We start from the raw sequence: 25758 nt of genomic DNA, 5'->3' as shown, positions 1-25758 counted from the left end.
TCAATAGCTTAGGCATATTTCTAGCTAACTCTTATACCTTAAATTAACCTATTTTTATTAATCTGTGTGTCACCATGAGGCCTGTCCTACTCCGTTGGCAGCTAGATGGCATCTCTCTGACCACGCCTACTTTCTCTCATTTCTGTTTGGATTTCCCACCTGGCTTTGCTCTGCTAAGTCATTGACCAAAATAACTTTATTCATTAACCAGTGGTAATAAAACATATTCACAGTATACAGAGGGGAATCCCACATTATCTCCCTTTCCCGTCTAAATAAAATGGAAGGTTTTAACTTTAGCATAGTAAAATTACATATAACAAAACAGGTATAAAGCAAGAATTACCGTTGCAATATTTCTTTGTGAGTCTAAAGTTTCATATTTAATTTACTTTTATCATAACTAATGAAAACTATAACTGTCTAGTCTTCAACTCCATCAAAAGCCCCAGAATGATATAATATTACCTAAGTAAACAGGAAGTGCATTGTAAGCAACTTCCAAAATTCTAGGACTGACAGAGACATCTCACTGCCTGGACAGTCACCCAAAGTTCTTTTGTAACATTGGGGAATCCCTCTTCAGCCTACAGGTCCATAGTCTCTGGCAGACTTTTCAGTGAAGCAGAAAATTTGAAGATCTGTTCTTCCTTGCACCGGCAAAGTTTGTCAGTTGCTTTCTTCTCTGTCCTGCAGAATGTCTGGCAGGTTCTTCTGTGAAGCAGGAACCCTGAAGGACCAGCCCATCTTTTGGAAAGTTCAGCAGTCACTTTTCTATGGGTCCTGCATGTTCAGGTCATACAGCATACCATCCAAGCAGTCCAGGCAAGAGCAGTTTCTTGCCCAAATGGCTAGCCTTGTCACATTGATGGCAAATTCTACAAGTTTCTTCAGTGCCCACTAAATTCTCTGAAGTAGATTGGTGCCACCCAAAGTAGATATGTCTCGCTGTTGAGAAAAGTCCAAGTTCTTAAAACATTCTGTAGGTCTTTGAAGTGTTGACGATTATCTAATTTAAATAAATCTCTGTATATCTAGAAAATCTAACTAATATGACTACAAAGTTTGACTATTATAAATGACTATTAATCTGTAATTTTTAATTATACATTACATTTTTAAATGAGCTGTACAAGCACAATACCTTAAACAAGAGCAGAAATATATATATACATACATGCATATACATCATATATATATACACAATGTAACAAAATCGACCTTAAATTTGTATCAATAGACCAAGATCCTTACTATCATATCATAATAAGTAATTGTGAGTTTAATACTATGTCCATTTAGCAGCAGGATAGTCATAGATTCCCCTCTAGGGCCTGTGACCTGTCTAGCCATAGATTTTTAGCCCAATAATAGTGCCAGGTATGGGTTTCATCTTGTGGAGTGGGCCTTAAATGCAACCAGGAAAGCGGTTGGCTATGCCCATGGTGTTTGAGCCCCTAATGCACCAGTGAGCGCATCTTGGCAGGCTGGTTGTTATTGTCGGCCAGGGTTCACAGTTGGGTAAGAGTGACAGGCATGACACCTTCCAGCACTATGAAGTTTTTGTCATTTCCATTTCATTCATCTCTTCCCTGATTTAAATGATTTCTCTCCATCTGCTGATTTGGGGTTTGGTTTGTTTTTCTTCTTATGGGGCTTTATGATATATTATTAGGTCATTTATTTGCAGCGTCTCAGATTTCCTAATATAGGCATTTAGACTACAAACTCTCCTCTTAGGATTGTTTTTATTATACCCCATAGGTTTTGCTATGCTGTGTTTTCCTTTTCATTTGATTCTAGGAGTTTTGAACTTTATTCTTAAATTTTCAGGGAGCCCTTCTTCATTCACTAGTGTGCTGGCTAAACTCCGGGAGTTTATGTACTTTCTAGGATTTCTCTCGCTGCTCATTGGTAGGCTTATTCCATTGTGATCAAATAGAAAATAACAAATCAGATCGGTTTTCCAAAAATTGCTTTATATACTAATCGATTAGTGTATAATCTATTTTAAAGAAGGTTCCAAGGGATGCTGATAAAAATGTGTGCTCTGCAGTGTCTAGATGGAATGTTCTGTGGATTTCTGTTAAGTCTACTTGATCTATCATATCATAGAATTCATATTTTTCTCTACTTTTCGTCAGGAAGACCTGCCAACTTGTGAGAGGAGTATGAAGTCACACACCACGACTACTACGCAAGGGTCAATATGTGACTTGACACCTAATAGTATTTGTTTTATGAAGTTGTTTTCACCTCCTCACAGGGTTTATGCGTTTAGAATTGTAGTGTCCTCTGATTGTGCTCTGAACCAATATGAAGTGACTCTATGTCTCCTCTCCCTCGTTTTGGTTTGGAGTCTGTTTTGTCAGATCTGAGAACAGTGACACCTGCTTCACTAGGTCCATTTGCTTGGGGCTTATTTATCCAACCTTTCACCAGGAGAAGGTGTCTATATTTTGTGGTGAGGTATGTTTTGGAGACAGCAAATGGATTGTTTTTGCTTTTTAATCCAATCTATTAATCGGTGTGTTTTGGTTGGGGAATTCAGACCAACAATATTCAGGGTTATTATTGAGATCTGTGTATTTAGGGCTGGAGAGATGGCTCAGTAGTTAAGAGCACTCTTTCTGCTGCCAATATTCTCTTTGCTCTGTACGTACAGTGTGCTAATTATAGTGTGATGAGGGGAGGTTCTTCATGGTCTTGTCTTTTTTATGTCCTCAGTGCTCCTTGTATCTGGAGTTGGCATCTCCTTTTCTAATTCTAGGAAATTATCTATTACCATTCTTTTAAAAATGTATTCTCCGTTGTTGGAAAGAGATTCTCCTTCTCCTATCACTCACTGATTTGGTCTTTTCATACTCTTGAGTATATCCTGGAATTCCCACTGGCACTTTAACTATTATTTTATCTTTGTTTCTTTTTGATTGTTTTAGTTCCCTGTGAATAACCAAGAACACATGTCAGAAGGACTAAGGTGTTCTACTGTTTTTACATCTTGTTTGTTTTAGTGATGTAGGTTTATTCCGTGCTGCTACTTTTCACAGCCTTTCTTCCGTAGCACTAAGTGTGAACCTAAGTGTATTTCCTTTACCCCAATTCTTAGCACTTACTGCAACCTGGCTTTCCCACCTGGGATGTCGGGACTTTGAGGGGATAGCAGTTTAGTGCCTTTGCTTGCCAACTTCTGGTCACTAGCATTCTTGGGCAGAAGGTTCCTTGGTTTTCCTAAGAATTGCAGATTATGAACAGAGAGTGAAGAATAGGGAAGACCTGGTTGCTCTGGGTCAGGAGCCCCGAGGCAAAATGAAACTAAATAGTCACCAGACTGTGGTGACTTACGTCAGCAGTGAGAAATAGGCCTTTTGATTTTGGTGCTATCAGTAGTGCATGTCTTATAATTATTAGACAGGGAAGGAGTGGTAGTTTAGCCTTACTCGGCATCTGCACATGATCTCATCAGCCTTGTTAGTGCTGAGGCGCCTTCAGATTGACATAAGAAAACGCTCACCCAAGTGCAAAGGTGCATTGGCTTATTAGCCAAAGAGTTCGCTCCCCGAGAGCAGCCTGGAAAATCTGACTCCTTGAGACGCTCTGGAGTTCTCCAACAAGCCCAGTGTCCTATGATATTAAAGGAAGGACTGGGAGAGGCAAAGTGAGCTCATCCGGTTCCTCTCAACTCACTGCTCAGGTCTCTTTCAGCCTGGAGCCTGCAAGTGGGCGTTCCTGATGCCGCACTAAACTGATTCTGAGAGCCTGCCATGTTTTGTTCTGAAGATGTTTCTCAACTGCACATCATCATCCCTGTCCACTGCCACCCTCACGACCGTGACCCATTCTACATGATTCTTTCTGTCTTCCAGAGATGCCAGCATCCCGGGAGGTAGCTGAGTTGGTAAAGGCCCTATCACCAAAGCGTGACACATTTAGCTTCTATGTAAAACCTACTCATCTGTGATGAGTGCGGGAGTATGGGACAGAGACGGGTAAGATCTCGGGAACTCATCGGGTTCAGTGAGATAAATTATTTTAAGAAAAGGAAGGTAGAGAGGAATCACAGAGAATTCTGGACATAGACTTTTTGCCTCTACATGCATACACATGCACATGTGTGAGCAGCCACATGTACAACATATATGCATGCACATACATACACATACATACAAACACACACACAATGCACTGTGAATTCTGTGAGTGAGATATGAAAAGTACCACTTTTTCTGAACCTTTCCCATGATTTTATAAAGTTTAACTTACTGAATAAGCATCTAATTTATGCCAGCCATTGTTATATGCACTTGGGACTCAACTGTGATTTAAAAAACAAAAACAAAAAACTACACAAACAAGCATGCTTGTCCTCACGGAGCAGACAATCTTGTGTGAGAGGCAACAGAGAGAACATACAGCATGCGCAGGTACGTGTGTCCCGGGCACAGCATGTTGGAAGTGGGCGAGGGCTCCAGGAAAAGAAACTCAGGTCAGATGCCAAGAGGCTCTTTCTGCCTCCTCCATTCATAAAATTCCTTACATTCCTCCCGAGAGTATTAAGGACAAACTTCTCATTTTCCAAAACCTACGGAGGGACTGTTCGGAGCTTTGAGAATATGTCATGAATATTTGGTAAGGAGGACTCAAACTGGCATCCAGATCGACCTTACTACAAAATCCCTCTGTCCCCAACTCCTCCAGAAAGGTGACAGTGTTAAGGACAGCCAGCAAGTAGAAAGAAACCAGTCTTGTGTTTTGTGCAGCTTTCCCAGCACGGAAATTCATCTCTAATCCCAAACAAGCACCCTGCAGGGACATGTGCAAACCATTAAGGAAAATCCCCGTCTGACGCTGTTGTCATGGGGTGCAGTTCAGCACCAGGGTAACATGAAACCCTCCCGTCCTTGCGTTGGTTTGGAAAAGGTACTCAGAGGAAAAAAGGATGTGCCAGAGTCGAGGGGCTACTAGGTTTTAGATAAAAGGAAAGATAAAATCATCATATTGTGTCAAAATCTCATATTGTCTTTAAGTCCGTCTTCACCACCAGTATTGGCACGGGAGGGTGCATGTGATGTTCTGGACCAGGATCCTCCTAGAACGAGGCATAGTGTGACGTGGTAAGTGACTTGTTCAAGTGACTGCTTCCTGGTCTGCCACCGACTTGTTCCCAGGGACTCGGTCCATTGCTTTAGACCGTTAGAGTCTTCCTCAAGGCTTCTCCACCACCAGGACCGTCACAGTGGAGACAGAGCAGCTAACACACAGGCCCTGAGGGACACAGAGACTGTATCAGCCGCATTGTTGCCAGACAGGAGGACCCTAGGCCTCTTGTCCTTCTGCCTGTGAGCGACAACTGCCTGACTACTGAGTGAAGAGATACACTCTGCTGCCTCACTTCAGGTTGTGGTGAAAGTGGGGAGAGGAACCGTTTCTCTCAGGGAACCCCGAGCTCTTCCCATGGGCCAGGCACTATGCTGAGTGGATGACTGATGTTATCAGCTTCAGTTTCCAAATCAGTTCATTTCAGAGGAAAAGAAACTGAAATTTGATATTCACTTGTGAATGTCAAAACCCCCATCCTTGAGGGTGATGGCTGAAGTGTGGGCCTTGAGATCATCTCCCAAAGGCTAGATCTGCCTGCTCCTTCCTGTTCCATTGCATGCTGTAGAATGATTGGCAGGTTACCCAGTTTCTCATCCGTAAGGTTGGACTAATAGTTAGAGCATTTTAATGAAGATTTGAGAATGCGGCATCATCACTGCAGGCATCGTTGCAATGGTGGTAAGCTACAGGTTTAACCACATGCAATTGCTATCACAATCGTCAGAGACCACATGCTACAATCTCATTCTGTGACTAGGCACCCCCACACCCCCACTGGAGACTTAGCCCAGAATCTCACACATGCTAAGCAAACACTCAACCATGTAGCCACACCTCAAGCATGAGCATCAATTCATTGTAGACATCACAATGGTTCGTTTACTTGGCTCATGATTTGTGAGCTTCAACACAATTTAGAGAGGTTTTACAAGCCTGTTTCAACTTCCCTAGAAACTCACCGAGATTTCTTTTACTAAGACAGAGCCTCCACGAAGACATGAGCTGTATATATAGTTCCTGGAACCAAAAACCTGTTGAGGATATTGTCAGAAAGAACTTGAAAAGATTTCAAGTGAGCTTAGGCCGGACAGAGCAGGGCTGCCAGGAGATACAGGACTACCAGGGGATGTGGTACTGCCAGGGGATGCACCAGGGAATGCAGGATTACCAGAGGATGCACCAGGGGATGTGGTACTGCCAGGGGATGCAGGACTGCTAGGGAATGCACCAGGGAATGCAGGATTACCAGAGGATGCACCAGGGGATGCAGGACTTCCAGGGGATGCACCAGGGCATGCAGGACTGCCAGGGAATGCAGGATTACCAGAGGATGCACCAGGGGATGCAGGACTGCCAGGGGATGCTGTTGATATGAAAAGGAGTTGGGAGTTGACCCCTGCAGAGCTCCTCTTCTCCCCCTGTGAAGATTGTTGTTTGAGGAAATGGTGTTCCCACACTAGAAGGCGGCTGGAGATAGACAAATGTCAGACCCAAGCATTTGTCATTCTGTACCCTGGAGCTGGAGATAAGGTCTTGGTTGGCAGCAGGAAGTTGTTAAGCTGAACACATTCAAGATCTTGAACTCTGGCAGGCCGGGCATAGGAAGGGAATGCGACTCAGGGGTGCGTGGCCTTTGGGGAGGCTCTAACATAGGGAGAGGAAAACAAGACAATTTTGACTTCTTGCTGGGGGGAGGGGGTGTTAAGACAGGGTTTCTTTATGCAGCCTCGGCTGTCCTGGAACTTGCTCTATAGACTAGGCTGGCCTTGAACTCAGAGATCCACCTGCCTCTGCCTCCCCAGTGCTGGGATTTAAGGTGTGTGCCACCACCACTTGGCAGTTTTGCCTTTCTTCCTTTTTTTTTTTTTTTTTTTTTTTTTTTTTGGTTTTTTCGAGACAGGGTTTCCCTGTAGTTTCTAGAGCCTGTCCTGGAACTAGCTCTTGTAGACCAGGCTGGCCTCGAACTCAGAGATCCGCCTGCCTCTGTCTCCCGAGTGCTGGGATTAAAGGCGTGCGCCACCACCACCCGGCTCAGTTTTGCCTTTCTAAAAGAAAAGGTGTGTGTGTGTGTGTGTGTGTGTGTGTGTGTGTGTGTGTGTGTTTGCTGGGACCCCAACTCGGCCTTTCTAACTCATGCTAAACAAGTATTGCATCATTAGGCTACCTGTCCCCTACTCCAGAAGACTGTTTTCCAATAAGACTGTATCTATAATGCAAACTCTACCAGGAGTTCTCTTTCTGACAAGATTTTTATCAGGATTGCCTGGTTGCCTCTTTTTGTAACCCTTGTGCATCTCAATCCTTGCATTTCACGTTAAGAGCTAAACATAGCTTTGGAAGTCAAGTGGAGTTTTCTGGAGAGACCACCTCTAGAGAGAAAGTCTTTAAATGAGTTTTCTTCTCTTCTTTGAAGCACGCCATCTTGGAGACACTTTAGACTTCCTCCGTGTCTGAATGGTCCTTTGTGGGGGTGGGCTGGGAGTAATCTATCTGTGTGCGTGCTCCTTAAGTTTTTCCTTACCTAAGAAATACTCTGCAAATCCTAATCCCGTTCTTTTTCAAGGAAGTTCGCAGATTGTCTGTGAATTTCATGCTTCCCACTCACACACGCCATGGCATCCCAGACAGATAAGAATCCATTTACATACCCACAAACTCAGACACACTTAGACCCCCGTTTTCTGTGTGTTCTGTTCTCTCTTTCTTTGTGTCTATGGTTACTGTTAAACTGACCCCTACAGTCTGGGGCAAATACCATACTTGAATCAAGGGCTGCCTAGCCATACAACTGCAAAGGGTTGCTGTTTCAGGGGCTCGGGATGCCTTCAGCTGGCTGCAGCTTAGGGAGCCAGTAACAGCTCTGCCCACAGGTGGGCTGCAACGCCCCACTCTGCTGGAGTTTAAACAGCAGTATGCTGTCTCTTTCATTCTTCCAGGAGTTTTATCTATTTTTTCTCATCTGAAGTGATTTTTTCCCCCACGACATTGGACTTCATCATTCAGAACGGTGACTGTAGAAAGATCTTTCTTTGTGATTGTGTCTCCCTGCCTACCAGTTTCTGTAAGAAAGTCTTTCTGGTAAAAACATAGCTATTTAAGAATTGAGTTCCAGTTCCAGCAGCTGCATAGGGGCCTGAGTGTCTAGAACCAGGCAAAGAGGCAAGATAAACACAAACACATACACGCGCGCGATCACACACACACACACACACACACACACACACACGTGCGCACATGCCTTTGCTTGGCTTTGCCTTCGCTGCACACACAATTGTGTTTGAGAATCGGAGGACCCTAGGGTGACGACTTTGGCGGAGCGGGTAGAGAGAGCTCCTAACTCTGACAACAGCTCCAGGGTGCGTGGAGCCGACCGCCCTCCGGCACTGTAGAAACCGGCTGTGGGTCCTGGCCAGCCAGTAGGCGTCCCTGACATCAGGGGGCCTGCTCCTGTCAGCCAGGCCGGCAGGCGATTGGCTGGGGAGAGGGCAGTAATTCGAACTGCCTTTGTGCTTGGCTAATCAGGACGGCGCAGGTTCCAGGAGCTGAGGTGCCTGGGTGTCAGACACCTGTGACTTAGCTCTGGCTCTGCAGTCGGGAGGCTGCCTCCGTGCCACCTGCTCAAGCCGCCAAGCCCCGTTGGTGGGCCAGCTTGGCCGTGCGTCACACCGGACAGAAGTATCCAGAGAAACTGAGGACAATGGAGGTGCCTGAGTTCCCTCTTCTGTGAGGTAAGTTCCGTTTAAGTCTGTTATTTCTCCCCGGTTGATCGCCACCGAAGTGACCGTATGGAGAAGATAGACTAAAGAGACCCAGGGCTTTATGGTGAAACCGACTTCTCCAGTTGGCAGATAAGCCTGCAAAATAATAATACAAGCTGTAAAGGGTGGGAGGGATGTGACAGACCTCTGCGCCCCTCACCACTCTGTATACTTACTGCCGCATGAGAATAAAGAGACTTTTCATTAAGGCCAACAGATCTATATGCTACTTCTGAGAAAATACGGAGTCTGGCTGGCTCCAGTGCCCGACCTTCAGGCTTCCTATCACAGTGTGAACTACACTGTTTTTATGGTTCTCTTACCGTGAGCTACACTGTTTTTAGGGTTCTCTTTAATTCCATCTGGTGAGTGTGCCTTCTCCTTGTCAGGTCTGTTCAGCACGGGTGAATTAGTGAATTCTACGTCAGTCAGGAGTTCGGACAGTACCACTGGGTTGAGTGTGACCCTTGTCCCCCCCCCTGTGCTCCAGCATCTAAACTGGAGCAGTGGAGAAGCTACAACAGTGGGCCCTGGGTCTTCCTTAAACCCTACTCTCTTTCAGCGCACGTTGTTGGACAAATCCTTCCAGGACTGTCCCGTCTTCTCACGGGCAGCCATTAAAGTACTGTTATGTGAGGTGTTAGTAAAAAGATCACTGGGTTCGAAACCAGGGTTCCCATTTGCCTGCTTTGCCCAGACAAGGCAAGAAGTCATTTAATCTTGGGTTTTTAATTTACTTTTAATGAAACTACTTTACAAACAGTAAGGGCCTTTTTGGAAGTCAAGGGATTCTGAGTTGACTTTGAGCACCTTCCTGAAAGGAGGTGTTTTCCTTCCTGATGTCCCCAGGGTGCTAGTGGACTGGTAAACCTCTGTGGGGAAGACAGGTAAAGGTGGAGGGCCGGTGATAAGCATCCAGAGCACCTGCGGGCTGAGCATCTATCTATGTTAATCATCCTGAAACGTGGCTTCTCCTCCTCCGCAGTTTTAATCAGTTGGAATTTTCCAAACACTTCCCCGCAGCGGCAACACACAGCCAATGAATAATAAATACTAAATATGATTGCTTTGAAAAGTGAAAGCCCCAGAAGTAGCATATCGGGTAAAATGTGACCACCACTCTCAATCTTTTTAATATAATATGTGTCCATTTGGTATATTAGGTTGTTGATTTGTAGGTAGCAAGATAATACTAAGTATGTTTTTAAGTTTTGGAAGAGTTTGAAAGAAATAGGCACCGAAATAGAAGTAGGTGGCAAATGGCTGGCGTCGGTTCTTATTTTAAAATTCTACCCCTGGCTTGTGAGTTACAACCAAGAAAACACGTAAATCAAAAGTGATATCCTGAATTAAGGGTTGGTCAATGTCACACTGGAAGAAATAAATGCAATCTTTAGTTAGTATCTTTTTTAAAAGCCACCGTAAAAATCTCAGTATTTTTAAGACACAGACGGGAGGAAGTTGAAAACTGTCACACCCTTCATTTCATATTGTGTCTTAGAGAGCCCCTGTATATTTGCACAGAGTTGAGCGCACCCCAAATATATAGCTCAACACAATCACTAGTGACTGGGGTGGACACACAGCTACTTCATTCCAAGAACAGTATCTTTAGAGGGCTACATTGGAGTGCGTGGGGATTAAGTATCTAAATTTATTGTTTCCCTGGAGACGACCATTTTTAAAAGTCTCCTTCCCGGAGCTGTGGAATGCCTGCTCACTCCCTCTTCCCTCTTTGGTTGTGTGGTTCTGGGGACAGCACACAAAGGGGCTCAATAGAACTGCCCAGCCCCCTCCCCACATGGTGCGCCCCACTGACTGGCTTGAAAGGTTCAGCCCCAGAACAGAAGGCTACAGCTGGCCGATACTTCCTCTTAAGCCTCCGTCCTATGCCTCTACCTTGGCTCCTGGCTGTTCAGAGCCAGGGAGGCCCGTGAGTTCAGAAGCTGAATAGTTGGCTGGAGTTTTCCTTGTTTCAGCCCGGGCATCCATAGGCAACCCTGAACACAGTGGCATCCCCGCCACCTCTGAACGTCGTTAAAATGTCACCAGTTGTCATTTGGTTACTCCAAATCTTTCGAAGCATGCTTTTATAAACAAACAAACAAAACAACCTTACAGTAATTCAAATGGTTCCGTTTTGGGGACAGTTGGTAAACTGTCCTCTCAGATGGGAGATTTTGGAAGGCAAAAGACCTCAGCTGCCTCCAGTCATTTTCTTCCCAGTTAGACAGACTAGACTCAGGAGTGGAAGCCAAATGACCCTGGCAGCAGTGGGTTTGTGGCAAATCCAATAATCCCAGTGACAGGAGAGTCTTCCACAACCGGAACTGGAACGGAAGTGGGTTGGCACTGCTGGCCCTGTGTGGTCAGGGGAGTCCCTGGCGACAGGCTCCAGGGAGGACTTTGCCTTAGCACCGCAGGCTTGGTTTGAAAGTCAAGAAAACTCTGAGATGGAACATAATGATCTCCACCCTGAGAAGCTATGGCTTGCTTTGGCTTTTGTTGTTCTTTTACCAGGATCCAAAACGCCAGTGATAAAACTATCTGGGGACTATAGCCACCAAAGCCCCCATCAGTGTCAGGGACAGCCACGCAAGGGGTGGGCACAGCAGTTGGGCAACAAGGAGGCCAGCGGTCTGCTTCTTCCCCTATCTTTGCTTCGTGGCAGCAGAGGGCTGAGTGACCTTACTTTTAGGCCACAATTTCTCAGTTGTTCATTAATCGCGCCTCATTGACTCCTTCATCTGATACCAGTTAGGTCAGGATCCTTACCCTACTTTGGGAGACCGAGAAAAGGGACAAAGTGATTTGTTCGGTTATGATAGCAAGGTCGAATAAAAAATACAGGCCATTTTCTTTTCTTTGTTTCTTTTTTCTCCCGTAGCCCAGGCTGGCCCCAAACTTACTTTGTAACTGAAGATGACCTTGAACTTGCTTCAGAGAGTCCTGAGAGTACAGGCCTGAGCTCCAGCTGCCTTTTTCACTTTTTTTTTTTTTCCTTTTTAAGAAAGGAAATTAGAAATCCTTGAGCTTTTCTTTCCCTTAGCCCTCTGTCTGGCACTAAAACCGCTTCCAAGGAGAGGAATGCTGGTAGTCTTAAGTGGATCACTGTGCCTGGGAGTGAGGCCGAGCTCACAGACAAATGAACGGGTGCAGTGGGGTGTGTCCATGGGTGCAGACACAGGTCTGTGCCCACCTGGAGCCGCGTCTAAGTGAGGTGGCTGGCTCCCTTTCCCTGGAAAGTTCTGATCGGATCCTTTACAACAAATTTCCACCAGGGCCCCTCCACCGGAGAAGCTAGCGGAGGAGCTGGGGCGAGCTGTCTGAAGGTGGCGGGGCGAGCGGCCTCTGAAGGTATGCCAGGAATGTTAATGGTATGCCTGAGTGGCGAGCTTCAGAGCTCTGGCTTGGCCTGAGAACCGGTCCTGTGGCCATCTGTTGTGGCCTAGAAGTCTCATAGCAACAGTGGTGTCTCAAGAATGGAGCCCCCCCAACCCCCGCTTTGTAAATTAAAATTAACTAACACAAAACCCAAAATTGCTCCACTGCCCAAGAAGAATCGGGACAGGATTCGAATTCTTTCTGCAGAATGATGAGCCTTACTGGAAGAAAAGCACCCGTGTCCTTAATTTCTGTTCTTTAAATGAGCAATTTGTACTTGCTTTTGAGGTCTTCATTTTTCCTCCTCGGGGGCAGAATTTCTTCTTCGTCTTCTTCTTCTTCTTCTTCTTCTTCTTCTTCTTCTTCTTCTTCTTCTTCTTCTTCTTCTTCTTCTTCTCGTTCTTCTCGTTCTCCTCCTCCTCCTCCTCTTCCTCCTTCTCCTTCTTCTTCTTAGAAAGGAGGTTAAAAAACTAGTCACTCAAAGCTGCAGGTAAAATAATTGGTAAAAATATTGTTTACATTAAAAAATGATTGGAGTGTTGTGATCTTCCTGGTGCTCATTCTCCATAGTTCTATCAGCAGCTACATCCCCTTCTCCCTTTGAAATAGTGTGAGCTTTTAACCCTTTAGTCGGGGACATAAACTTCAAGCAGATTAATTTTACTGTGACGATATTATGTGCCCAGGAAAGGAGTTCCTTGACTCTGGACCACTGTGGACCTCAGGAGGGAAAAAAAGTATTTTTCAATTGATCAGACATTAAATTAGCCATTGTCCAAAGCCACAGTTGTGCTTTGGAACACAGAGTGAAGAACGCTGCATACTGCTAAGCACCAGGTATCCCAGAACAGGCGGAAGAGCTAGACCGCGTGTACTAAGAACCTGTAGCAGGGCAAGTACCCCAGAACAGGCGGAAGAGCTAGACTGCATGTGCTAAGCACCTAGAGCAGGGCAGGTACCCCAGAACAAGCGAAAGAGCTAGACCGCATTGCGTTCTGCCGGCACTGGGCTGGCTTGGGAAGGTCGGCAGCCTCTAAGAGTGGGCTTCACTTGCAAACTGGACTTATGCATTGTGTAAAAGGAGAATAGAATGTGCAGGAGAAGCCTGGAAATGGCCCTTGAATTTGACTGGCATCTAGAGGAAGTTGTAAACTGGCCACATTGTGTTACCACAGGAAGACATTTTCAGGAGAATGTTGACATTTTTGTTGTCCTTCCTGGTGTTTTTACCTTGGGACATTTCCCAGTGGGGCCACAAAATACTTCAGGGGGTTTTGACGAGGTGCACACAGTTCTTGAACACAGGACACATACGCAGTACTGCTGATTCCTAGAGTGTGCTATTTAGGTCCATTGCCCCAGCCCTGATGGTTTAAGGCAGTTCCAGGAAAAGGCACTGGCTGAGTTTGTTTTCTGGAATGTGAGATCCTAATGAAGGCAGGCTCTCAATGAAAGGCATGTCCACTTGCCTATTCTGAACCTGTTCTCGCTTACATCAGATTTAACCAGCAAATACTCATGGAGTCCCTGGCATGTTCCAGTTGTCTCTCTAGGTCCTGGTTTAGAGCTGTGAACAAAAGTGAACTGGGAGGAGTTCTAGTCAAGGATCACAGAGAACAAATTAATTCAGTCGTGCCGGTGGGCTTGAAATGTTTTTGATGAAGGGGTGCTGTTTTTCTAAAAGATGGTGGGAGAAAAGACTGGAACGGGGGTAAGTGAGCCTGAGCCGTAGGGAGCAAGGCGGGCCTGAAAAACGGGATAGCATATGTGAAGGGATGTGTTGTTGGAAGACATGGAGAGCCAGTGCTGGAGCCTCAAGAGCAAGCACTGAAGAAGGCAGGCGGTGTAGAAGCCTCTGTCTGTGCCTACGGGGCTTCCCTCAGAGAGCAGCCGTAAAGATTCAATGGTGAACTTTGTCATTCATGGGACCTGGCGCTAGGAGAACCTTCTTCATGCTGGCTGGCTATTGCCCATTCATTTATTGCTACTAGACTGGGCTTTAGGGACAGGATGAATGAGTGTGTGCCATAGAGCTGTGGTCTGTCTGAAAATGCGTCAGTCACCACTAGAAATGCCACAGGAGAAGCTGTTGACCCAGGGTCAGTGGAACAAACTATCAAGCATTTGCTCAAGAATTTGATTTATAAGATTTTATTGTGATGATTAAACTCCAGACCGTGGACTCTGAAATAGCTACTTCTCCCAACTGGTCAGGTCTCAATGTTATCTTCTCTCATATATGCAGAAAAAACAGGGCTTGGTGCTGGGTGATAGCTCGGTGGTTACAACATTTGTTGTGCAAGCATACGGCTCAGAGTTCAAATCCCCAGAACCCCCTGTAAATGCCAGCTGGGTGTGGCCGCCTGCCTACAATTTCAGCACCAAAAAGTGCAGACAGGGATCACCGGAGCCAGCTAGCTAGGGAGCCTAGTGTATCAATGCACTCTGGGTTTGACTGAGAGGAGAAAGAATGATGGGGATTCTTCACACTGACCTTGGTTCTTCATCTACAGACACACACATACGTGAGCACCCATACGTATGCAAACAAAAGCCAGAAACAGCCCATGAATACACAAACATGCACAACACACAACTCACGGGGGGGGGAAAGGAAAAGGAAAAGAAAAACTGCCCTTGTTTAAAGCAAAGTCATTGTTTTAATGAAAATATCAAATCCATACTCTCAAGAACAGGAAAAGTTCAAGATTTCAGGTGCCAGTTTCAGATAAATAAGTAAATAGCAGTTGTTGGATTGCACTGGACTCATCATGTGGCCATGTCTGAGCTTTGAAACTGATCCCTGCTCCAGGTCACAGGATCCACTGGGAGGACCTTGTTGCAGATACAATAACAAGGGATCCGTGTGTTTTCATTGCCATGCAAAAGCCTCAGAACACTTTGAAGCCCTTTCAGAATTATCTTCTGGACACCCCTTTAAATGTCTAGATTCTAGATTCTGTTGTATTCCCCTATGTCTGTGAACTTGAACAATTTGGTCATAAGTCATGTCCAGTGATAACTCAGGAAGCTTCAGGGAGTCAGGGAGTGTTTCCCTCCCTCCAAGCGTCTGAAGACTATCATTGGTTAGGAGTACCCCTTTTTCCCCTCCAAGTGTCTGAAGACTATCCTTGGTTAGGAGTCCCCTCTTTCCCCTCCAAGCTTCTGAAGACTATCATTGGCCAGGAGTATCCTTGCTGCAGAGCCAGGGAGAAAAAAAAGTTCAATAACTACAAGAGTCTATGTAAGACCATGAGCTTTTATCATGGGAAATGTTCTCAGAGAGGCAAGGACTTCAATCACCAGATGGGTTCTCAGACGTTTGGATGAGAGCTTCACCCCCTAGTATTCCTCCCAAATCCTTGTTTTTTTTTCCAAGATCTGTTTCTTAAGGCAGGTCCTTCTGGACTGGCCACCCGAAGTTATCTTTGGCTCACATGACAGTCAGGGCTTCTGAGAGCAGGAAGTTGCTGACGGGAGCAGCTTTGATTTACTTTAGGGTAGTAGCCAGGGGAGTCATCCCCTTGCAGTGGCCATCAAGGTCTAGCTATGAAGCCCTTGATGATGCTATTAGCCTCTGTAGTTCCCAAGACAGTGAGTTGTTACATCACTGCCGCTGGCCGCCAAAGAATTGGTCGGTGGTAGACTAGAACTCATGTTCTCTTCTGAACCAACACAGTGTCATTTTTATCATCTTCTGAATGACTTACTAAAAAGCACAAACTCTCAGTGTAGTCACAGGACAAAATGACAATTTCTAGTCCCATTTAATAGGTTAAACTGTTGAGATACCTGGTAAGAAATTAACCAAGATCACAGAGTGGTTGAGCTGGGATTTGAACCTGGGCTGTCTGCCTGTGAGTAGGTGCTCTTAACAGCCATGCCAGATTTCGCTCACAAAACACTTTGTCTAATGCTGTGCCTTCCACACCCTGTTTTGCGGTGTTGGGACTAGATCCCATGACACTGTGTATGGTAGGCAAGTGTTCTACCATTGAGCTACATCCCGAATGCCATGGACCTTTTATAGTTGTTAATAGCTTTCCTGTTGGTTGAGAGGAAACTGTCACATGCTATAGATCGCTACCTTTTATTGTCCTCTGTAAGGATCGAGAACATAGCTAGTTGATTCCTGGTGCTTAGGTTGGTGCTGGCACATGCAGATACTCAAATATTTATTTAAGTGCGTGGCATGAATAAACAGCAGTAAGCCATAGAAATGCCTTCCCAGTCTCCAGAGTCATGGAGACATTTAAGGGATGTGATTGTGCAAAACATCGAAAATTTAAAACAAAAGCAAAACCCATAAAAATAGAAGTGAGGCTCTAACAGGACAGTCCTGGGAATGAGAGTTGACAGTTTCAGCTGCCATTGTGTGCTCATTGGCATTTTAATGACTAAACCACACCAGCACCGGGAAGTACTGCCCCCCAAGGGCCCGATGCCAAAATAACACCTGCTGTGTGAAGTTGGGAAAGGGAACAAAATGGGAGATTCCCGAACAACCCTGTCTCCATAAATCAAGGCCCTAATGTGTGCCTTGGATTTGGTTGTTTAGCAAGTAGACACGGAGATTCACAGATGTGTAATGAGAAGAGGAAGCCTGGGTCTGGCCAGCAACAGTGGCTGTGGGAACGTTTTTAAGAGCAGTGAGCATTCTGGCACCAATGAAAAGGGGTGTTCTCTGAGAAGAGACGAAGGCAGGATTGGAACCCCACTGTGGAGTGGAGTGTACATTATATCCGTGAGTGGACATGTGTTGTTTGAGCTCACTGAGAAACTGGCTCTGGGAGCCGGGTTGCCCCACCCCCATTTCAGAACCAAGTATGTTTGTTTCAAAATGTCCTCCAAGGTCTGGGGATGGGCCTAGGCCCCCCTCGTCCCCCAACTCTTTGACAGAGTGGGAAGAGAACAGTAAAACACCCCAATAATAAAAACATAGGGTCCTTGAGAACAGCTAAGTCAACCGTTCCCAAGATGTTCCTATTGTCCATCCCATGATGGCCGTGCCTGTGTGGGGAAGAAGGTGGACATTCATGCATGGTGAGCTTATCCATGAAGACAGGGAGGAAGGCTCTGTCATCTCCAGCCAGCTGCTTCCCCTTCCCCAGGCAGTTTCTGCTGGCTATCACAAGCTCAGATTCTATGTCATTTCTACCTCTTGCTGTTTGTTCTTTTACTTGGAAACCTCACCTGAAGGGACACTCTGCTCTTCCTGGGCCTTACTGTGAGGAGCTCCAGCTGACTGCCTTAAAGGGGGCTTCTACAAGCCAATCTTTACTGGATGTTTTGAGCACCCAATTTAATGTCATCTATCTGTCTGTCTGTCTCTCTGTCTATCTGTCATCTATCTGTCTGTCTATCATCCATCAGTCATCTATCAATGATTTATCAATCTCGTTCTATTTATTCTTTTACTTTGGCTTCCTATGATAAACTTATTCAAAAACAAAAATACAACTGGGCATGATGGTGCACACCTTTCATCCCAGCACTCGGGAGGCAGAAACAGGCGAATCTCTCTGAGTTCAAGGCCAGCCTGGTCTACAGAGCAAGTTCTAGGACAGCCAGGGCTACACAGAGAAACTGTCTCAAACAAAACAACCCTCCCAGAAAATCTGGCTATCTCAGATTGATTTCCATACCACACAGAGCATTCCACAGTTAGGAGGCCTGGGGACGAGCCTCGGTTCTTTTTGTTGATGAAGCTATAACGCTAGATAAATTACAGTCTGTGAACCCTTTTTGTCTATCTAGATAAGTTACAGTCTGTGGACCTTCTTTGTCTATCTAGGTAAGTTATAGTCTGTGGCCCATCTTTGTCTAGAAAGTAAGGAGTAATCAACATCTATCTTATTGGGTTGTTGTTTGGATTCAATGAGGTAACTTGCTTAAAACACTTGAAATATTGCCTGACACAAATAGTAATTCAATAAATTATTATATCCCCCACCATCTATATTGAATCCCATTATGTAGCCTCCAATTTGAAGCAATCCTCCTGCCTCAGCCTCTTGAGTGCTGGGATTGCAAGCATGCACTACCATGTCCAGCTACCATTAGCTTTTCTGACTATTCAGAAAGTAGGCAGCTCTGTTATCTCTCCTGTTGGGTTGCCTGGTTGCTCATTTCAGTCAATCATTCGACCGTTAATCCCAACACCTTCTCTGCTGCATAGATGACATGCTGCGAATGCCCGTGGGACAGTGAGGCCGTCGAGGCTTCGGGCTTGTCTCTGCTTCCTCTCTCAACCCTTTGCATGAGCCCCAGGTGTCATGCTCTTACGCAGCCTTGCTAAGGAAAGAAAGAGTCCCAATTTTGTATGACTTATAAAGATTGAGAAAGGGTTTAAGTATTGCTCAGTGATAACCAGTCTTTGTTTAGAATATGTGAGGCCCTGGGTTTATCCACAGCCCTGGAGTGGCAGAACAAGGGATGCACTTTGCCACCACTCCTCACTGTAAATGTCGCCTTGGGTCAGGTTTCCTATTTAGTGTTGTGTGCTGGGCTCAGGACTGCGCTAGCCATGGCAGAGTGTAATGACTGTGGTCGGTGCAGCTGGAGCATGACTCTCTTGGAGTCATAGAAGGATCCAGCATCCTGAGGTCATGTTGACCTGATACTGCAAGAGAAGCAGAGTTACATTTGTGAGGGAAGAGGGGACAATGACTGTTGAATAATCACTTTTCAGTCACAAGGGCCCGTGTTAAACGAGTAAATATGTAGGCCAGGCAAGCCAAAGCACTCCTCTGCACTCTATTTTTACTACATTTTGAATTTAGGGAAAGACAGAGTCACTTCCTTTTGAGGTAGTTTCAACTTGAAGCTCTGCATTCTGCTTGATTTTATATGTGTATTCCGGATACATGCATGTATGCACACACACACAGCACATACATTGAATTATGTTGATTATAGATAAACGTGAGGAGTGGATGCATATATGTCTCATTTTCATCATTGATACATACACACACACAGATATACACGCACACATACACATACCCTAGAAAGAGATGTCTAGAGGGACAGACACCCTCATCAAACAAGGGCTGGTGCCAGGTTGGGTGGGGATGAGGGAGAACCTGACCATATTTTCTACACCCTGAGGCTCTATCCACCCCTAGACTTAACAACAAAGTCTGGTTTTCCCCTTAAATATCTATGTGAGTTCAATACCACTTGTGTCAACAACGACAACATCCCCTGTCCTCCCGTATTTGCTGGTCGTGTCTCTGGGTCATCAAGGAGCTGTTGCTGGACTTTCTCCGTGTCCACAGCTCTGGAGCCTTGCCATCTGACTCCCACCCTGGCTTCCTGTTACACTTTCCACTCGCAGTGATCGGCCTGATTCTATGACTGGGGAAGACAATTCTAATCTCAGTCCTTCAGCAAAGGCTTCATGGGGCCATGTCCTGCTGCCATCAATGTAACTTCTGTCTGTATCACATGCATCTGGTGTCTTCTCAGCTCTTCCTAAAGTAGCTGCTGAGGAGGCCAGTCAATTGGAAAACCCATTTATCATGGGCTGGAGAGATGACTCAGGGGTTAAGAGCACACTGACTGTTCTTCCATAGGACCCAGGTTCAATTCCCAGCACCCACATGGCAACTCACAACTATCTATAACTCTACTTCCAGAGAACCTGACACCCATTGAAAAGCACCAATGCACATAAAAAAACAAAAATAGAAGCAACAAAAAAATAAGAGAAAAAGAAAACACATTATAAGTAAAAATGACTTGATTTCAGATGCATAAGTGACTTGGAAAAGAAGCTAAAATCTAGTACCTCTATTCTTTTGGGATCCCTGATATAGATGAGAATTTTGGAACTGAGAATGACCAGTAGAGCTGAGTGAAGTCATGAATGAGAGTCACGTGGGCATCAGAGGCAGATGAGTTGGATTAATGAGGAAGAGTCCCATGGAAAGTAGAAATGTAAGATGCTAAGTCTGTAAGTCAGCAAGAGTACTGCCTTTTAAAAAAACATTTTAAAAATGTATTTACTAAGAAAACATCCAAAGTGCATGCAGCTAGTGGGCAGCGTAAATACCATGTACCTGAGATCCAATGGGGCGGCTTGTGTTCAGTAGACTAAGACAAATAAGGGAGATGACAGAAGAGAGCAGGACCTAGCAAGGGACAGCACAGTCAGTGACAGAAGCATAGTGAACTTGTCAGGAGGGGACAGGAAGCTGAAATCCAAGATGTTTGTTCTCCTTAATCATAGGTTCATGAAGTAATTGCTAAATGAGATCTGGCTTCTAGCGATTTGAGCAGGGATTATGTAATATGAGGAAGCAGACCTCATGGCCTAATCTCCAAATTGCTGGCCAGGGTTGGGGTGGCTGAAAAGCCTCCATCTTACCCTGTGACAAGCTGAAGAAAGCAAGAGGCAGCCTTCATCGGGCATTCAGCGATTTTCTATAATTGCCTAGGTATGGTGCTAGGCTTTGTAGTCACACAGCCCTGAAAGCTGGGGTCCTGCTTCCAGAGAATTCAGTATCTAATGTAGGGAGCAGATTAAAAAAATCTCTAATTCTAACAGGCACCAAATAAGAAAGTAAAAAAAGAAGGTGTCAGAGACGAAGGAACAGTTCAGTCAGTGCCTGAGTTTGCTAATCAAAACTCACCTAAGAATGTGTAGGTTATAATGCACACTTGTAAAACCATTAACCGGGGTGGAGGGGAGGCAGATTCAGGAAGGGCCCTGAGCTTGCTGAGCAATCAGCCTAACCCAGTGGGAGAGCTCCAGGTTAGTGAAAGATTGTCTGAGAGACAGACAGAGAGAGAGAGAGAGAGAGAGAGAGAGAGAGGAGAGAGAGCAGCGAGCTAGAGAGCGCTCAGCAGTTAAGAATACTTACTGTTCTGGATTTGGCTCCTCTCACCCACATGGTGGCTCACAACTATCTGGAACTCCAGCTGCAAAAGCCTCTGACCCCCTCTTCTGGCCTCCACAGGAACCAGGCACCAGGCATGCACACGATGCACAGTCATACATGTAGCACATCTGAATACATAAAAACTAAGAAAATTAAAAAAACAAACCAAGGTTGGTCTCTGGTATCCATAGGCACAGCTGTGCACATGCACACACCTGACCATATGCATACAAACACTTCACAAGTGAAGGCTGGGGATGTAGGTCAGCGACAGAGAATGTCTTTAGTATGCACGGTGTCCTGGGTTCAGTTCCAGTGCCATTAAACAACAACAACAACGACAATCAAAGCTTTAAAAAAAAAACTTTTGGAGGAGACTGGAGAGATGGCTCAGTGGTTAAGAGCACAGGCTGCTCTTCCAGAGGACCCAGGTTCAATCCCAGCACCCACATGATAGCTCACAACTGTCTGTAACTCAAGTTCCTAGGGATCTGGCATCCTCACACAGACAAACATGCAGGCAAAACACCAATGAACATAAAATAAACATAAATAAATTATCTTAAAAAGTTACTTTTGGAGCTTTATTTTAAATGTATGAGTGTTTTGCCTGCATGCATGTATACCACACACATGCCTAGTGCCCACGGAGATCAGAAGAATGCATCAGATACCCTGGTCCTGCAGTTATGGATAGTTGTGAGCCAGTGTGTGCATGCTGGGAACTCAACCTGTGTACTTAACCACTAAGTCCACTTCCCAGCCCCAATAGAAGCTTCTTATAGAAGGATGACTGTCTGGGTCTTTGAAACCATGGGTAGGAGTTGGACTCTGGATTTGGAAGTGAAGGCCTTCTAGACAAAGTGAACAGCTTGTTCAAAGGCCGAGAGCTGTGTGACGAGAATCTCAAGTCAGGAATGGAAGTAAATGGTTCATTTGTGATGTGCTCAAGCAAACCAGGGTTGGCTGCTACACTCCAGCCTGGGCTTTGCTTCCTGGTCCAGAGATGCCGTTTTCTACTAAGCACAGGTGCCTGATGAGCTGAGGCAGGCCTGTCTGGGGACGGTTGCCCTTCCTGGACTCTGTATGAGGTTGCTTATAAGACTACGCAGGATCCAGAAGTGTGGAGGTGGAGGTAATGAGACATAGGAAACACAGATAATGGCTTCAGACCTGGCTTTGGGAGGACCACTTTGGCTGCATTTTGTTTTGTTTTTTTTGTTTTTTTGTTTTTGGTTTTGTGGTGATAGGAAGTGAACCCAGGTCTTGTACATGCTAGACAAGTGGGGACCGCTGAGCCATGTCCCCAGCTGCTGGCTTCATTTTGGAAGGTGGGCTTGAATTGAATAACTCTGGAGTTGAACCAGAAAGAGAAGGCTGATCTGGATGAGAAATAATTTGGTTGTGACTTATACTTAAGGCAGGGGACAGTGGTGCATTTGATCCTTAGAATGATGGGGTGACAGGCAGCTGCTTGAGTGAGGGGAAACACGAGTGGGCCTTAGGGTTTTCACTTTAGCTGCCCAGCGGAAGGTTGTCATAATCCTGCGAGGACTGATGAACCCAAGAACTTTGACACAGTGTGTGGTCAGGCTCTCACTGTCAAACAATAACAATAAAAGTTCCTTATGTAAGTGTTGTGGTTCAAGATTAAAAGGAAGGCTCAGTACCAGCCCCAAAGCTGGAGGAAAAACACCCTGGTCTTGCGCTGCGTCCTTTCAGAGAATGACCAATTGTTATGAAAGGAAATCACAGCTGTCTTTTGGGCTAGGATTTCTTTCAAGTAGAGCAAAACCCCTACCAGAAAATCAGGCCATTCAAAATAGGACACACAGAATACCCAGCTACTTCGTCTTGTTTATTTGTTCCAGACTAAAAGACTGGGGATGCAGTTTGGTTAATTAGAACACTCACCTAGTATGCCCTACATCCCGGGTTCAACCACCAGCACCCCCAAAAGAAAGCAACATCCCCCTGTTTAGCACTCATCCTCAATTCTCTCAGCCACAGTGTTGCCAGGCATGGTGGTGCACACCTCTGGCCCCAGCTACCTAGAAGGCTGAACCAGGAGGAGTGTGGATTCAAGGTAGAGCAGGGGGAGCCTGCCTCAACACAGATGCTAAACCCGGCAGAAGGGGTATGCCAGACCCCATCTCACACTTTCTGCCTCTACATAGATGCTAAACCAGCATGCCAGACCCCGTTCCACACTTTCTAAAGAACGTGTATTTGGGTTTTCATGCCGTACTTAACTAGCAGCCTTCTTTTCCACGGCCACGTGCTTATCATGATGGTCTTGGGCAGAACACTGTCAACATGGAACTTCATCTATAGTCATTGCCAGTGGCCCTGTTATTGCTGCAAGTGACTGATGTCCCTGCTGTTCTTGTTATGAAAGCCAGTTTCAGACATCAAGAAAGGCTAATCTGGGAACTGGAGAGATGGATCAGCAGTTAAGAGCACTGGCTGCTCTTCCAGAGGCCTGGGTTCAATTCCCAGAAACCACACGACAGCTTACAACTGTATATAACTCCAGTTCCCGGGGATCTGACAACTTCACACCAATGCACATAAAATAAAGTTAAGTAGATGATTTAAAATTTTAAAAAAAGGTTGATCTGCATTGTTAACCTTCATTTAGTCCTTAGGTTACAGACTTCTACTGGATGGCAACTGTATAGCCTTCTTTGTGGTTGGCCCAGGACAAGGAGTTGACTACCACATGAGTCAGAGAGATCGCCTGATGGGCCTGGGCATGGAAAAGCAGAGCCTCAGCCTGCAGAAATCACGAGAAGAAAGGCAAAAAACATGGTGGCTGGTTGTCACATGACCTAAGTATTAGAGGTCACAGAAGCTGCATTTGACATTACATTAACAATTAAAGTAGTCAGTTAAGACTACTGTTAACACCAGCCTGTGGTGCCAGTAGTTAATAGCACAAAAAAAATGTACTTAAATATTCTTATCAAGAAATTGTCTTATTGTGCACTTTGGTCATGGCTCTGGAATGTCCCTCGTGGGCCTGCCAGTTTTCATTGCCTATGGGTATGATATAGAAGCTTTTAGAAATGCTCCTGTTTTATGTCTTCACTAATTAAAAAAATGCTTTTATGGTTTAATATAACTGAAAACAGACTCTGGTATGCTTTTTATCTCACCTATAAAAAAGGGAGCAGTGAGAATTCAGGAAGTGATACTGTTCAAGCGACTGGGATAATACAAGGTTAGGGTTGGGGAGGTGGCTCAGCGGGCAGACACTTGCCACACAAGCGTGAGGACCCACATAAAAACTGGATGCTGTAGCATGCGTGTGCAGCCCTACTGTTCTTACGGTGAGGTGGAGACAGGAGACTCCCATGGAGCTTTGTGGCCAGCTATGCAGATATGCAGAGCCAGTGACAAAGGGAGCCTGCCTTAAGCAAGGAGGAGGGCAAGGACTGACAGCCTAAATTGTCCTCTGATCTCCACATGTGTTTTATGACATGTGCACACCTGAACTCACACATATCATGCATCACACACACACACACAGTGTAAGACAGACAGACAGACAGAGACACAGAGAAATATAGGCATAAGCACTAAAGTAGTTGCTTGTTTGAGGTGCTAGGAATTGAACTCAGGACCTCATGCATGCAAGGCAAATGTTCTACCCCTGAGCTATACCCTCCAATCTCAATATTAAATATCATTAGTTTTTACTGTCACTGAGTCTTCCTGAAGCAGACACAAGAAATCACAGAATAGGATCTGGGAGCCTTTGAGAAAGAAGGGAAAAAAGAATCAAAATTAGCAAGCTATAACTATGCCTTCCCACGGGTTAAGTCTCTTCTTGTCTAGGTCTCTAGTTATCAGACAAATCAAACCAGGTTCTGGGGAGACTGTAGGTGGAGACGAGCATCCGATTGGCCAAGCACTCTCCCCTCCGTTCTTTTTGGTACCCCATGTACACACAACTCTTCCTTGATGATAACAGAAGCAGAGCTGAGTGGCCCTTAGGAGATGCTTGCCCATTTCAGAACTCCTCCAAGGAAAGGGAAAGTTGGATTTTCAAACACTGGCCAAGGCTGAAACCAGCCAGGGGCAACTGACATAGCCTGCTTTTTCTTATTTCTTTCATTTCTCCCTGAATTTGCAAGCCATTTATGGAGCATTACCGCTCCAAGCCCTGAGATAAGTACCAGCCATGTTACTGAAAGGGAACCTCAGAATAGCTAGAAGAAAATTATTAAGCCCTGTCAGTATCAGCTGACCTCAGAAAAGGGACAAAGTGTTAAGTAGTGAGTGTTTCTCCCTAGAGTTCAAGTCTTGCAAAACACACAGTGAACCAACCCTTGGCTCTGCATTTGTCTTTCCTGAGAAAGTAAGAATATGCGTGTTCTGATGTGTGACATCTGAAGCCATATGTTAATATTCATGGTTTAGTTTCCTGTAGAAAGGTTTTGTTTCACTTCTTAGGGATTACCTTGGCTCAGTTCTTCACCTGTGGGGCATATCAGCACTTAGGAGGCATGATGAAATTTAAATATGGCAAATAATCTTTTCTTTTTTTAGGGGGCAAAGGTACATAATTTTATTAAGACTTACCTCTATTGGGTATTTTCTTGAGGAAAATACGTTGGTTAGAAGCA

The 25758-nt window shown here is 45.3% G+C and overlaps 1 protein-coding gene across 4 annotated transcripts in view; it reads left to right on the top strand.

Moving 5' to 3' along the window:
* Nucleotides 1-25758, top strand: part of Shroom3 (shroom family member 3) — a 282941-nt gene that overhangs the window by 125812 nt on the left and 131371 nt on the right. Inside the window, exon 1 of one of the 4 annotated variants that reach the window (XM_038331810.2) lies at nt 8714-8828. The exons of the other annotated variants lie outside the window; for them this stretch is intronic. The gene's annotated coding sequence lies outside the window, so the exon portion shown is untranslated. Of the gene's footprint in view, nt 1-8713; nt 8829-25758 lie in introns of those variants that run through there. 4 annotated transcript variants of the gene reach the window in all.

This window comes from Arvicola amphibius, chromosome 1 (assembly GCF_903992535.2).
Source record: "Arvicola amphibius chromosome 1, mArvAmp1.2, whole genome shotgun sequence".
NCBI classification, from domain to species: Eukaryota; Metazoa; Chordata; class Mammalia; order Rodentia; family Cricetidae; genus Arvicola; species Arvicola amphibius.
This window is presented reverse-complemented; position numbering and strand designations above follow the sequence as displayed.